General features: G+C 40.2%; 1 protein-coding gene and 1 long non-coding RNA gene across 8 annotated transcripts in view; one reads left to right on the forward strand and one right to left on the reverse strand.

The window, feature by feature from the left end:
* Positions 1-16,335, reverse strand: part of LOC111556217 (E3 ubiquitin-protein ligase RNF113A-like) — a 509,945-nt gene that overhangs the window by 295,465 nt on the left and 198,145 nt on the right. The window lies entirely within an intron of this gene.
* Positions 5,243-15,813, forward strand: LOC109498205. Of its 3 annotated transcripts, XR_006595646.1 has the most exons (5): positions 5,243-5,379; positions 5,620-5,744; positions 8,910-9,053; positions 10,953-11,084; positions 15,274-15,813. It is a non-coding gene; the product is annotated as an uncharacterized LOC109498205 (long non-coding RNA). The 3 variants fall into 3 exon arrangements; XR_002154888.3 differs by lacking the exon at positions 5,620-5,744 and having other exon boundaries at positions 5,245-5,379; XR_002154887.3 differs by lacking the exons at positions 5,620-5,744; positions 8,910-9,053.

The following is a 16,335-nucleotide window of genomic DNA, read 5'->3' on the forward strand; positions in this document are numbered from 1 at the left end:
TGGCATTTAAATGAAGGGCAAGAGGTCTAATCTAACCACTAAGATATCAAATTAGAACAAAACCATTCTAAGAGTGTGAGCCCCTTACTTGATAACATCTGAACCACAGGGACTGCCTTGACCACTTGAGGCTGCCTGACAATCCCAGCACCCTTACAAAGCCGGGCTTCCCCTTTCTGTAAGAAATTCTTCCTTAAAAGGAGATGAGTTTTGGGGAAATAGCTTTTTTAAATAGCTATTTATGAAGGGTCTATTCCCCAGTAGTTGTCATGATCCATGCTTTGGTGCATGTTGCCTTATTCTGTGGGGATTCAGTTGAGGTCAGAAACAGTGGGTCTGCTGAGACCTTATGAGAGTCTGCAGAGAAGTCTGTGATATGAGGTCCCAGTTTTATAAATTGGGGCTTGGAGCAAGGGGAGTCACCCAGCTCAGGGCTTCTTCAGCAGGGGATCTTATTAAAATACAGACCCTTGTGCCGCAGGTCTGGGATGGCACTTGAGATTTCGCATTTCGAAAAAGCTCCTGGACCACTCTTTGGGCACCTCCATTGGGTCATCCCAGCCTTGGCTCTGGTGGGAGAGGGGTCTGGCTGCTGGAGGTGGCTGATGCTGTCAAAGGATCATGAGTGAAAACATTCAGCCTCCTACTTTTTCCCAGTTCAGTCCCCTAAAGAGAGCTTTCTTTTTTTTTTTTAATAAACCCAGTGGTTAACAACCAGCTTGTTAGTTAAAGGCCTGAGGGACACAGAGGGAGGCTTATGCTCTACTACTCAGTTCATTAACCAGAGTAACAACCAATTTCAAGGTGATTATTGCTATTATAAGCTCTGATCAATTTTTTAAACATGTTTCCAGGTTTTGAACCTAAAGCAGGAATATTAGAGCAAGGAGAGCAGCTGTGTTGAGAATTAGTCATATCCCCAGATTAATATCTGATCTCTCCATCAAAAGGGACACAGGACACATTTAGTTAGGGTTCTAATTGTGCCTCCAATAAACCTCCACCACAGTGAAATATGAGCACCCATAATTTTTAGTTTCAACTTCCTATTCATAATCCATCTGACTGGATGGTCTTGAGCAAAGGCAGTTAAAGCAATTTGTTTCACTTATATAAAGGAATAAATCAGTGCTTAATTATATGAGGTTTATTATTAACAGTGCTGGCAATCTGACCATATGCCATGACTTCATCTTTTTAGATGAAGAAAAAATATGAGAATATATACTGATTGCTTTTATGATGCCTTTCTCCATTCTAGAGTGACACACGGGGATGAAGGTAGCACAAAATGTGACCCAACGAGGAAAATAAGAGGCCAGGAATTCACTTCTCTGAACACCCAACAGTGGACCTGGGGTGCAATGGAGAATGGTCAGGGAACAGTTGCCATCGATCAGGAGCAGGGATACTTCAACCCATCCTAAGTACCACTTCCCATCATGAGAACAAGGCCATCAAATTTTTTTCTACAGAATCTCAGTGTCTTTCCTAAACCAGCATCCAATCGCCAGCCTGCAACAGAGGAGAGAGACACAGATTTGATGTCAGAGGTGTGGGTCCACCTCCCTACTCTTGCTCTTATGAGCTGTGTGACTTGAGTAAGTGATCTAACCCCCTGACTTCCAATTTCCCTAGCTGAAAAACTGGGATATCAATGTCTTCCATGCAAGGTCATATGAGGATTAGATATAATGGATGGTTAGCACCTGGCCCTATTAAGTGTGCAGTAAAAAGTGGCTATTAGTCTGGAAACTCCTGTGCTGGGGATAAATCAGAGATCTGAGACTTAACCATGTCCACATCCTGTTGTCCTAGGTGAACTGGCTACATCAATGACAATATTTCAAATTGTGTTTTTACACTCTTGCCTTTGATGTCTACTTCCAGCATCCAGGGCCAATTTGCCTTCCTCTTTAGATTGCTGTGTATCCCACAGCCAATTGGTAAACCTTTTTATTTTTTATTTTGCCTTCCTCTTTAGATTGTTGTGTATCCCATAGCCAATTGGTAAACCTTTTTAATTTTTATTTATTTTTTATGCTTATTTAGTTTTTGAGAGAGACAGAGCACGAGTGGTGGAGAGGCAGAGAGAGGGGGAGACACAGAACCAGAAGCAGGCTCCAAGCTCTGAGCTGTCAGCACAGAGCCCAACACGGGACTCAAACCCATGGGCCATGAGATCATGACCTGAGCCAAAGTCGGATGTTCAACCGACTGAGCCACCCAGGCTCCCCAAGGTAAACCTTTTTTAAAAAAAGTTGGGGCACCTGGGCGGCTCAGTCGGTTAAGAGTCCAACTTCAGCTCAGGTCATGATCTCACGGTTCGCGAGTTTCAGCCCCGCATCAGGCTCTGTGCTGACAGCTCAGAGCCTGGAGCCTGTTTCAGATTCTGTCTCTGTCTCTCTGTCTGTCTGTCTGTCTGTCTGTCTCTCTCTCTGTCTCTCTCTGCCCCTCCCCCACTCATGCTCGGTCTCTCTCAAAAATAAATAAACATTAAAAAAAAGTTTATTGGGGTGTCTGGCTGGCTCAGTCAGTTAAGTGCCTCACTTTGGCTCAGGTCATGATCTCATAGTTGGGGAGTTCAAGCCCCACATCGGGCTCTGTGTTGACAGTCCAGAGCCTGCTTTAGATCCTCTGACTTCCTCTTTCTCTGCCCCTCCCCAGTTCTCCCTTTCTCTCTCTCTCAAAAAGAAGCACTTAATTTTTTTTTCAAAGTTTAGTTATTTTGAGAAAAAGCATGAGCAGGGGAGGAGCAGAGAGAGAGATAGAGAATCCCAAGCATTTTCCACACTGTCAACACATGGAACCCAACATGGGGCTCAATCTCACAACTGTGGGATCATGGCCTGAGCCAAAAATAAGAGTCAGACGCTTAACCAACTGAGCCACCCCGGGGCCCCTGGTAAACCTTTCTGGGGTGTGCCTATTTTATAGATGAACTAGTCTTGTATCACACAAGATGCTGGGAGGCTCTGAATTTATTGAGAAAGGGTGTTAAAGCCTTCAGGATCAGAAGTGGGAGCAGGCAGGTTTGCTCAGGAAATGCCTCACATAGGTTCCTGGAACTCCTGCTTTGTCAGATGCTAATAGCCCAGTCAGTGTATATTCTCCCTTCTTCCTTGGTAAAAGAATCCAGTTGGGATTGCCTGGCTAAAATATGCCCTTACAGGTCAGAGCGACCAATGATGTGTAGATGGATATTGTTGAAAATGAGTTACAAGAAGAGATTTTCTCTTAAGAGACAGACAGCTAGGATCTCCTCGTTTCGCCCTTCATCCCCTACATAGGCATGGAAGTGATGATGACTACAGCTCCAGTAGTTATCCTGGACCAAGAAGCATCTCCAGGGATGGAAGCCATCCTCTTGATGAAGGAACAGGAAGCTGGAAAGAACCTAGGACTCTGAGGACACCACAAGGTCATGACATTAGCCTAATGCTTTTCTCCAGACTTCTTCTACATGAAAAAGAAAAACTCATAATTTATATAAGCTACTGTTATTCCTGACCTAATTACTATTAGCCAAATGCAATTCACCTTGCATTCTTAAACACATCCCAAACAGACTTCCACTATTCACAAAGGACCCTGGAAGAGCAGTGTTCCAGATCTGTGCTAAAAATGTGAAGAGCTGAGCTTTCCAACACAAAGTTATTAATAAATCAGTATGTTTCTTATAGATGGCCACAAATGTGGATGTTCCTTCTAGAGAGAAGGATTTATTTAATTTTATAATACTCTAGACTTGTAATAAATACCCTAAAGGCACACCTTTCTCAAGGTCTTTAGCTTAATTGGGTCCATATTCTAAAGCTTATGAAGTCACCAGTCCTAAATAACTCTGCTTTTCATCCCTCACCAAGGCAGCCTTCAACCCTGTACTAGATACTGCAGCAAAATAAAATGTTCTTGAAAACATTAAGGGCTGATGAACTGGTTTGGATTTTCTCCAATCCTCTAGACTTTCTCTTCTCCCCATAGATCTAAAATGAAGTCCACTCACTTTGATATGAAGGCACTTGATTTGGGGCCACTCCACATTGATTTATCTAGCAGAAGGTGCTTGCATTTTTCAAGCCAGAGCAAAGAGCTTCCATACCACTCTGCCACTGGTGTGGTTCACTGGTTCTTGGCTGCCAAATTAAACATACTGCACCATTTCTTGCTCCCACAAAGAGCAACTGACATGGACTGACTTGAGAATATCACCATTCAGCACTAGAGAAATATACAAATCCAAAAAAATCCAAATCCTAGTTTCCCTTCCCATATATGACACTTTAGGTAACTAGTGTACAGAGGAAAAAAACAGATGGAATCTATCTGAACTTTCATAAGTCATCCAATACTGACTCACACAAACATTTCCATGTTGTCTTAACTTTCTTATCTTATATTGCTGATATAACATGGATCATATGACACTTAACAGGTAGAAATTAATTGTCGAGCAAACTTCAAGAGGGCAAACGGGCTAGTCTCCTATGTCTATTCTAGTGTTATTTAAAAATCTTTATAAAATGATAAAAAAAATACTTGGGTTTGGTTTTTTTTTTATTTGTTTTTGTTTTTCAGAGAGAGAGGACACACATGAGTGAGGGGCAGAGAGAGAGAAGGAAAGAGGGAGAGAGAATCCCATAAGGGGCACAGAGAGAGAGAAAGAGAGGGAGGGACAGGAAGAGAGGAAAGCAGGGTTCACCCGAAGCAGGGATCATGCTCACCCAAAGCCAGGTGTGGAGCTACCTGATGTGGGACTTGAACTCACGAACTGTGAGATCATGACCTGAGCCAAAGTCAGATGCTTAACTAACTGAGCCACCCAGGTGCTCAGAATACTTGTTTGTTTTGTTTTGTTTTGTTTTGTTTTTTAATGTGGGCAGGTGCAACAGCTGGGTGGACTTGTTCTTATCTAGATATAAGAGATAAAATTTAAGATACCTCTATTTGATTAGAGAAAATGGCTCATTTGAACACAGATTGACGTCTAACAGAGAAAACTGCAAAGGAATACAAATACAAAATAAAAACACTACCAGAAAAACACCTGGTTGGAGGGAGAGGCAAAGAGACATTAGTTGTTCTGAATTCTCCAAAGATAATATAAGACTGTATCAAATGAACTCTACCAACTGCCTAGTAATCCTTCCCTGACCACGGTAATAGGTAAACATTCTGTTGGACCTCTAGAACATACTCTAAAAGTTCAGGGTTCTGATTCTGGGGTTCAGCAATCCAGAATTCTACTTCCTAGCCCTAGAACTGCAGAAGACAGTGGGGCCAGTAGACCACTAGCAAGGAGATCCCAGTCCTGCCTTAAACGGTCTCCAGCCAGGATTTAATGAGGCATGAATTTGCATGGCATAGTAGATTTTTTCTGTAAGTAGTTAATTAAACTCTTGAAAAAGTGATCATAAACAGAGCTGATAAACTCAACCCAAATTAGAACATTAACTAATCAAAGCAATAAGCTTCACCTCAAAAGGACAAAACAAAAAGCTTGTAATGCCCATCTCCTCACATATAATCACACACACACACACACACACACACACACACACACACACACACTAGTTAATTACTAAACTCTAGTCCTAAATTTCAATCTGGTTAAATAAGGTGGAGTGGGACTTGAAAACTGAAAATGTGAATGTAAGAGAATCCAGATGTCAGTCCAATTCGCACTGGAAGGTGTGGAGAGACCCGTGCCGACCTCTGCTTCCATAAGTGAATCCACTTCACAGGTCAAGTTAACATCTTGTTGTCTAGTTTTTATATTCATATACGCAATAAATTAATAGCTCTCTGCCTTAACTTGGAATTCTCAAAGTAAAATTGCGTCTACATGCATTTTTTGCTCCTTAGAATACACTAGGTTTCCCCAAACCGTAATAGCACACTAGAAATGAAAGCAATATTTCAGGTGATATATTTCATAGCACTTGGTCCTTAGCCCTCCCCCACACACAAACACACCATGTCTTAGGAAACCGTATAGAAAATAGGCAGTCTACTTTTTAATACCATTTTGTTCTGGGTTACAAAAAATACATGTAAAATATTTTAAAATTACCAAAAAAAACACCAAAAAGGAAAAAAAATGTATATATATATATATATATATATATATATATATGTACATAATATACATACATATACACATGTGTGTGTGTATATATATATAATATATATATAATATATACATATATATATTATATATATATTATATATATAATATATATATAATATATATATTATATATATTATATATATAATATATGTATATATTATATATATATAATATATATATATAATATATATATATTATATATATATAATATATATATATATAAAATCTCCTTGGTCAGAGAGATAAACCCTATTAACATTTTTGTGTCTTTTTTTCCTAGTCATTTTAGGAAATGTGTAAACATATAATTTCTAGAAAAAAAACGTATACCATTTAGTAGTCTACTTTTTCACTAAGGAATGCATACTAAACATTTTTCCATGGCATCAAATATTCTGCAAAGTTATTTTGAGTGACTGGATAAATTCTATTAGATTCCTTACTGTTCAGATGAAAGTAAAAAATTTAAATTAACCATTCTCTAATATTGAGTATTCTGATTGTTTCTAATTTTTCAATACCTGTCCTTAGAGGGAAGCCATTGCATACATTTATTAACATGATTTTTCTTGAACAAATTACTAGATGTAGAATTTAGGACAAAGAGTGTGAACAAATTTAAAACATTGATACATGTCAGACAAATGCCTTACAGATAAGTTGTACAAGTACAATCTGCCATAAATACATGAAAATGTCCCAAAGTGTGGTGAATTTCACTAATGTCCTTATCAGCTTATTTTCTCTTTGACAACTAAAAAAAAAGACATATGAATTAAAATTTAATTTTTTATTGCTAGTGAGATTAAGCCTGTATTAATTTGCTGATTGTCCATTTGTATTTCTTCTCTATTAACAGAGGAGTTAATTATTTATTCATGATCTTAACCTCTTTTCTATTGGAGTGTTTGTCTCTTTATTTGGTTGGTAAGAATGCAGTATATTTTAGGGATATGCACCTTTTAGCTGACAAAGACTATACACATTTCCCCCAGTTGTCTTTCAACTTTCCTCATAGTTTTGATATTTAGAAATGTTGGAGGGTTTTTGTGGCCAAATCTATCCATCTTCTGTCATATTTTTAAATTATTTTTATAAAGTCCTTCTTTGCCTTGTAACATCACTTATTTTATTTACGAACTTCTGCCATTGCATCTACTGATTTGTGTTTTGCTTTTGTTTTTAGCTCTCATATTTAATACATCTGAAACTTATTTCGCCATGGCAAAAGGAAAGGCCCCTCTAATCCAGACTAAATGATTTTATCCATGAGTCCCAACTTACCCCACTGGTACCACATACATTCACTACCTTATTTATACAGCACTACATTTGGGCTATAACTTAAGCATAATGATTAAGAGGTTGAGTTTTAGACTCAAGACGGAACTGATTTGGATTCACCCTTCCTACCTCCTATGACCTCTGGCCAGTTACCCAACCTTCTTAAGCTTCAATTTCCTCACCTGAAAACCACTTAGCATAAGACCCTGCACATATTAAGTGCTCATAAATATTAGTCATTAGCAATATTTTCAATAAGTTCTCAGAATGACCACCCAAATTCTACATCTGCATCCGATTTTTTGTCACCACAACATCGAAGAATTGTATAGACAATTTCCCCAATGGCCTAAAGCTTAGTGAGGTAGCTTTCCTCACTTCAACCACGCCATGTAGAGCCAAATGACAATTCAAGGGACACCAGAGTCACTATGTTTCTCCACAAAGTTCCTGGCCTCCCTTTCTCCTCCTGCCTCTTAGTATAAGCCACCACAGGCCAGCGGAAGGGCAAGAGGGGTCCACAGGTCAATACCACTGCTTCCCCCACCTACAAAACACAGACTCTGCTCCAGCCTCCTCCCTGACTGGGAGAAGCCCACTCACTTTACTCTATGGCTTAAAGTATTTACTTTTCCTTAAGGAAGAACCGGTGTCATTACATTTGGAGGCCTGGATAGTTTAGAACTCAGGAGAAAAGAGAACTCAGGGAGAGAACTCCAAGGCAAGATACTCAGAGTTTTCAATGGTTGTGCAATTAATTCAGTAACCTGCCCCAATCTCAGATGATCTCTAAAGACTGAAAAAACACCACCTGGCTAAAAAGCCAAGCAGTTAAATCTGAGACATAAATCATGTCTTGGTTACAAAGTTCTCCACCTCTCTCTTAAATCATTACATTCACTTCAATATTTCCTTAGCACAGAGGTGGGAGGCAGTTTGATATATAGCGGAAAGAACACAGTATTTGGAGTCAGATATAGTTGAGTTTAGGGAATCCCAATTCCAACACTCATCAGCTATGTGAACCTGGAAAAGAGAATGGGTTTACTCATCTGAAAAATGGAGACAAAGCTTCTAACTTTACAGATTTATGGTAGGGATTAAATCCTACCTAACGTAGGAGATATTAACAAATGGTAGGACTTGTTACCTATAATCATTGGCACTTCAGTGTATATACTGTCTTCTCCATATTCTCTCAGTTTAGGACCTAGGGATTTGAGAGCTAGAAGGGAGATAGATCCAGTCGTCTAACTCTTCATTCTACACAGAGGAATTGAGACCCACCAAAGAGTTCAAAAGACATTTCTAAGACATGTGACCAGATATCCGCCAAAGCCCATCACCTGTCTTTTAGTCTAGTTCAGTTCAGCATTTATTTTAGCATCTACTATATGTTGTGTGATGGAGAGTAAAATGAAGAATAAGACAGAGCCTACACCCTTGGGCAGCTCAAATTTCAGTTCCCCTCTGAGTGTACACTCTCCCTCTTTAGACCATAAACTCCTCAACTAAGAAGACTGTGTCTGCCACCACCTTCTAGCACCCCACAAGAGCCAAAGTCCTGTGGTGCATACAATTGGTACCCAACACATTTTGGAGAAAAGAACTAAGAAGCATCTTTATTGTTTCGTATCAGGTATGCTCCAGATGGAGAAAACCATTTTCCTAAGTAAGCCAGGGTCCACAGTACAACTTGCCTTGTCCTCTAGGGCACCATTCTCTCCTTAGCCTCAGTCCAGCCCCACAATAGAGACAGTAAAAGAATCTGACTCCGGAGCTTCCAGGTTTCTCATCACACCATCTCTTCTAATAATCTAGGAAAATGAAGAAGATAATGTAGGGCAGTCCACTCTCTGAGTAAAACAGGCAAGAGCCTTTTGAATGGATCCCCCGCTCTGGGTACAAGTGGTATGAGGGCTCATCATTAAGTTCTTCACTTCGTTATCTCTTCTTGCTGAGCCTTCACTGTTCCATCACTATTCTCCATCAGCTCTTCGATTTTACGTCTAGACCTTTGCTTTGAATGTCTCCGTGTTGCTGCACTATCAATTAGTGGCTGCAATTAATTCTCTAGAAGCCAGGCTTTCCTGGCCAAGTACCCAGGAGTCAAAGGGACTCCTTCATCTTGGGAGATGGTGCCCATGACTGCCTGACTCTTCCAGTAGGCATCAAGGAAACTGCAAGCCACTTCCAACTTGCTTACTCTCTGTGTGCATATTCCTGTCTTCTTCCTCTGGCTAGAGCTGAGAGAGCCAGGCAGTGAGGTCTCAGTGCCTCTGAAGAGGATCTACCTCTGCACATAGCCATAATTTGATGCCTCTCTCTGGGATACATATAGGGAGTTATTGAGCCAAGAGTTTATTATCGAGCTTAGCATGAATACACAGTGCAGAGAGCTGAGTGCAAAACCAAATGTTCCAAGTGTTCCTAATTCCATGTGTTTTGAAGTGCCTGAAGCAGGAATTTTATGGAAGAGGGAGAAAGACTCTTCCCTGGTGGTAAATTAAGGATACATCTCTTTAGCTTTGGATCACGATCAGGCCCTTAGCAGTGAACTAATCCCATTCTCTCTTTATTTTCTAATTGCATTCTTACCAACAAGGCTGAACCTTGTTTTCATAGTATGGTAAGCCTTGCTAAAAAGCTTCTCTGTTCTGAGGCTCCCTCTAAAACATGTCTTCACTTCCAAGGGTAATGAACTCTTTTATAATAAACGCCTTGCTTTAATGCACACTCTCTTTGGTTTCCAGGAACTGCCTTATAATTACACAGCTCAGTATTGCATGTCAGAGGTTTGCTTCACCTTTAATATTTTATGAAGAAATTCAGATTTTGACAGTAAAAATATTTAACCCAGAGGACCCGGAGCTCAGACTATTATTTTGTAAAGTAGCCATCTAGCTGCACACTTGTGCATCGCTGCTTTCCCCAGTGCATACTCACACTCTTTGGTTCTCTCTGAGCAGACCCAACCACATGCTGTCCAGATGGAAACCTGGCTGTATCATTACATTATATTGAAATAACCCAATACCACCTGTTTCTGTTGGGGCTCCTGCCAACATTTTCCCATAAAACATTTATTTTGCTAATATTTTAGTTGGTCACCACAGAAGGACACTTGAAGTTAAAGATTTACCATGTGTTGCAGCCACTCGGAGCCAAGAGAGGCAAAAAAATAAAAATAAAAACAAAAAGCCCTTTGAAACCAGACAGCTGAGTTGGAGAAGAGCAAATGTCTATCCATTGTTTCCATCAGTGGATGCTTCACCTGGCATGATGTAATCACGGGCACCGGGATTTCAAAACAAGGTTTTCTTGGCGATCTTCACAAAATGAATTATTTTCGTGTGTCTGGTGCTCACCTTTGGGTTGTAAAAATATTTTCAGCTTTGTAAGGAGACTTTTCTTCTTCTTGGCAAATTTACCCCGTCCAACATGGTGCATGTGTAAATAAGTTTATGAGGATAGGAAGTGGATTAGATTAATTTGACATATAGAAACATAAGGTGTATATTATTTTCATTCCATCAAGAACAGGATCGGGGATTGGTGTTACATATTAGGAACTGACCCTGAACATGATGTTCAAAGTCATTAAACGCTCTTGGAAACAGAAGCAATGACTTTATCTTCGGGGCTGAACATCCTCAGTTGGAATCCCTTGGTAAGTAGATATACTGCAACCTTAATACAGTTGGACAGCATTTTGTTTTTCTGTCTTCTGCAACTACATAACTGTTTGTCATAAAATATATAATTAAAGCTTAACTGGCTCTAAGATTGGGAGACCACTGAAAGAGTTTACCAAGGGTGTCACTTGGAACTGTCTGCATCTAGTTGCACCTTTAGAAGAAGACCTTTATCATCTACCTCCTGTGTCGTTGCCTCTGAACCCAGCTTCCCTGCTGAGTTTAGCTTACACCAGCATTACTGACTTAATTTTCTCTTGTACACTGAACCTCTTCTCCAAAATGAAGCCCAGAGGACTAACAAAAACACACAAAGAGATTAATGGAGTTTGGCACATATGCTTAACTTCTCCAATCTTCTGGTTTTCACAGTGCCTGGAATGTTCATGAGATTTTCCCAGAATTCTGATTCACTGCAAAGCGGTATTCCTTTCTATCACTGTAATTGGTGATTCAATTATAAAGGTTAACTGCATAGCCTTTGCCCCTCTTTCTCCCCAGTTAATTAGGAGGCTGTGTCTTCCCTTGCGCCTCTTCTAGACTGATGACTAAAAATCAGAGGGGAAAAAAAAAGGAGTGAGCCTGGAGCCTCACTCATGTAATGTGTCCATTTTTCAGCTCAAGGAGCTCTTTTACACCAAAATGCCCACTTTGCATTGTAAAAGTAATTTATATTTTAGATATTTGTTTTAAAAGTCAACTTGTAACCTGTAATGGCTATAGATATAGATTAAGAATCACAAGTAAAGCAATGTACCTCTCTTGACAGCTCCCATTCATGTTCACATGTCCTCCCTGAAGACAGATAATCATATAATTAAGCGATCCATTTTTCAGCATATATGTGCTGCACAAAAGACAGTAATACAATGAATCCTGGTGTGTTCAAAGTAGAAAATACTGAATAATCATCTTTTTTTATGAAAGCACTTGACCTTTAAATTGATATTTTCCCCCAACAAATTATAATTATTGTTCAAAGAGGTGTTGAATACAGCACAGATAATCCAAAGGTGGCCCATCTGTTACTCACTGTTCCAGTCTGTCAAATCACAGCTTTAGCTGACTGCCATAAAAAGTACAGGAAGAGTCACTTTTGGCTTTCTGTCAATACCAACCTTAATTTTTTTGTTCCTTTTCTACGATTATAAATCTAAATTCTTAAGACCCACATGAATTCATAAATACCAGATACCACTTGTGAATTTGCATCTTTGTACTTGGAGAATCTCAACATTCTGGATGGCATTAAGCAGGACAAGTGGTAACTCAGCCTTGAATGTTGAGTCTGCTCTCAAAACAGAAACTTTTCTCTTGAGTTGCCAGACTTAGCCCATAAAAATAGAAGATGTCCAGCTAAATTTCAATTTCAGAAGTATAAGAATGTCCCATACAGAAATGTATTCATTATCTATCTAAAATTCAAACTCAACTGGGCATCCTGCATTTTATCTGACTGCTCTACATCTGAGCACTCAGTCTCTCATTCTGATTTGCTCTAGTATCTCTTTTTTTCCCTTTTCTAAAGAGGGAAACATCAAAAATGGACAGCTACAGCTTCCAATACACATAGGTCGCTGATGGCTGAAAATGAGGAGTGCTAAGAAGTCAATATCCAACATCCTTCATGTGGTTGATTTTTATTAGTTACTGATTGGACCGTCTCCCTTCTCTGATTAAACAACTCTCTTAATCACTGCCTCAATCCCTGGAATCCTTTATCAAGAGCAAGGACAATTCTGTCCAGTCTAAGCAAAGAAAAATGTGAACCTTATGCTAATATTCAAAAGCTTTTGTTTACCCTGCCAGCATCTGTTGGGATGTGTGCATTGTGTGGATTCATCATTAGAAATGCTCAAGGTGACACAATGGTTTCTGATGCAGTCAGCTCGGTTCTGTTTGAGCACTGGATAGGCGCCCTGCCCTTCCCCCAAAGGGTCCTCCCTGCACTCCAAGCTCAGACCTGGACCCAGGGGAAAGGCTAGAGCAGCCAAAGTGGGCAGAGGGCTGTAAGCCCCAAGGCGACAACCCCCATGGCAAGGCTGCCAGGCCAGAGGAGCATCCTGGCCCAGCAACAGCAGAAACCTCTTCACCACTAGCCATCCCCACCTTTCCACTGTTGGGAAAGAAAATTTTCCTGGGTCCCCACTTCATTTCCCCTTCCCTCGTGTCATAAAGTGGCCACCACAGACTCAATATGAAATAATAATACTTCCTCAAAAAAAAAAAAAAAAAGCAAACCTAAGAATCCATATTAAAGCAGAAAACAGAGGAGAATGAAAACATTTTTTTTTCTTTATTGAACTGTTGCACTGATGAGAATCAATAGTAATTTTAAATGTTTTCATTTCACATTTAAAATGTTTTATATTTGTAAGTTTGGAGTTAAAGGGCAAGTTGACTTACCTCATTTTATATCATAGCAATCTACTGCTAAAGCATAAGAGCACTTCCAACAATCTCTAAAAGGCATGGAACAGTTTTCCTCGCCAAATAGTTCTCCAAGTGTGGTCCCCAACCAGCAGCAGCAGCAGCAGCATCACAGGGTCTTTTCAGAAACAGAAATTCCCACCCCCATCCAGACCTGCTGAACCAGAACCTTTGTTATAACAAGGCTTCCAGGTGATTCCCATGCACTATGGTTCAAGAACCACTGCCCTGGTCTATGAGATACTGCCAGGGTAGACGGAGTATCTCCTGGCTATATGACCCAAACAGTGGCACGTTCAAGCACTTTTATGCAGTGTTGTAGAGTGTTTGTAGAGTGTTTATCTCTTTCTGCCAATACGAGATTGGCACTTCAGATTTCTGTGCCAGACTTAAAAACAGATTAAGACACTGGTTTGTCCTTTTAAGAAGATGATCTCCATTTGTTACTTTGTACCTGCTCCCCATGAAACACACACACACACACACACACACACACACACACACACACGCACGCACACACACACACATGCACACAAATTGCCTCTGCCTATTTCAAGGTATCTCCTCCTGCCCCCCTTTTGGTATATCCTGCACTCCCTCTCCACAGCCTCTTCTCTTTAACTTTAACCTTCAGCCTGTATCACCTCAGTCTCTACATTCACCCATCCCCCATTTCCCCTCTTCAGCCTCCATCTTTTCTTCAGTTTCCAAAGCTCCTTTCTCATTTACAGCCTTACCCTATGCACCATCTTTCACCCAATACCCTGAATCAATCTTAGAAACTCTATATTCTAGTTCCCACTCTTGCCCTGTGCCCCTTTCTCTCCCATGTAAGCACTATCTCCTTTCCCCACATGTTAGCCAGACTCATCATATCTGGCTGCTCATCCCCAGCTTCCACTGATTTCCTGATGGCTCTTGTTCTCAGCCCCAGGCCTTATGGGGTCACCAGTCCCAGACTCACTCCTCTTTCCCTAGCTCTGGAATCACCTGTCTTTGGCCTCTATTTCTGCTGTGACAGAATTTTTTTCTCTGATGTTACAGTCTTCCCCTACTTTCATACTCAACTCTTTTTATGATCTATCCACTGTTTTCCTTTTAAAATATATTTAAGTAAATAAGAGAGTTGATTCTGAGGGAAGTAACCGTCCAGGTGGGATGAGGATAAATCACAAATTGTGGAGGTGGTAACAGAACAGATGATGGTGTAAAATCCTGGTGTAGCAGGCGGGAAGGGCACTGCAAGAAGCCAGAAATGTTAAATATCAGAAAAGAAAAGATCCAGGGGTAGAGATAAGCCACGTGGCTCCAGATCACGGAAGGCATATCAGTATGGGAAGAGTAAAGAGCCAGCTCAGGTAAAACAAAAATTTTGAACCGGTAAGAATCTAATGAAATCCAAAGACAGCCTTCCTGGGACAAAAGAAAAAAAAAAAAATAACCAGACAAACATTTAATTTCAGACACTAGGAAAAACCCACAAAGCCCAATAGTGGATGAGGTCCAGAGACCCCAGTTGAAGAAATATGATACGTTTAGAAAGAAAGGTTTGAGTGCCAGTCAAAAAGGATCAATGCCAGAAAAATGTGCAAGAACTTGAGCTTCACCTGAATTCAAGTTAGATCTTTGGAGGGGTGGTGTGTGTTTTAGGATACCCAGCTTTGTTTACTTTCTTTAACACAAATTATGTCTAACTTTCAGTATGACTTTGTAAAATCTGTGTTTTGATTTCAGAAACTCTGGGCCAGTGATGTTGGCTTAATGCCAGAAAGACCAGGCACTAACATATTTTGAATATGATGTCACAGACAAAGTACAGGAAATGATTATCACTGGGCAGATAAAAGGAAAATATCTTAAAAGAGAATATAAACTTCTTAACCTACTCTAGAGGCATCACGGTGAAGATTTCTGTGCACCAGAGAAAGAAAACTCGGTAATGTGTGTAAGGAGTGCTTTGCATATGTGTGAGGTTAGAGAAAAAGCCACACCTGGATTGCAAATGTATTGGCTCCATCTATGAGTGTTCTTCTACCAATCCTGAAACAAGAAAATTATTATTTTTGTGTTTCCAGCGTGATAGTGTCAGTTAACATGTATTCAGATGTTGCTATATGCCAATGCCACATGCATCAGCCCATTTAATCCTCTCTGTTACCTTATGAAGCAGAGGAAGCTCAAAGAGCTTAAGCAAAGAGTTGGTTAAATCCCTCTCCTAGAACCCAAAGGTGGTGTGGGCTAAACTAAGATTAAATCATACAGCCTGAACCCAGAGATCAAGTTCTTTTTTTTTAATTTTTTTTAATGTTTATTATTATTTTTTAGAGACGGACAGAGCACGAGTGGGGGAGGGAAACACAGAATCCGAAGCAGGCTCCAGGCTCTGAGCTGTTGCCACAAGCCCAATGCTGGGCTCGAACCCACGAACCGTGAGATCATGACCTGAGCCAAAGTCGGATGCTTAATCGACTTGAGCCATCCAGGCGCCCCTCAGAGATCCAGTTCCTTAATACCATCCCAGATCCAGCAATGGTTCTCTCTCCCAAAGACCAATGTGGCTCAAAATTTAAATTCCCTAGTCAGACTGTTTTCCAACCAGACCCACAAACCATAATTGGATTATGCATTTAGAATCTAGAAACAGGAAAGTGCAAATGGTCGAAATAATGAGCACTCATTAAACTCCTTGGAAAGAACAACATAGTCTTTCAAGGCAGTTCCTACAAGCAAGTTTTGTTTGAAGACAAAAATTAAAAAGTTGGGCAGGGCATCAAGGACGTGATCATCACTTCTAGA

This window comes from Felis catus, chromosome A3 (genome assembly GCF_018350175.1).
Source record: "Felis catus isolate Fca126 chromosome A3, F.catus_Fca126_mat1.0, whole genome shotgun sequence".
In the NCBI taxonomy this organism is placed as follows: domain Eukaryota; kingdom Metazoa; phylum Chordata; class Mammalia; order Carnivora; family Felidae; genus Felis; species Felis catus.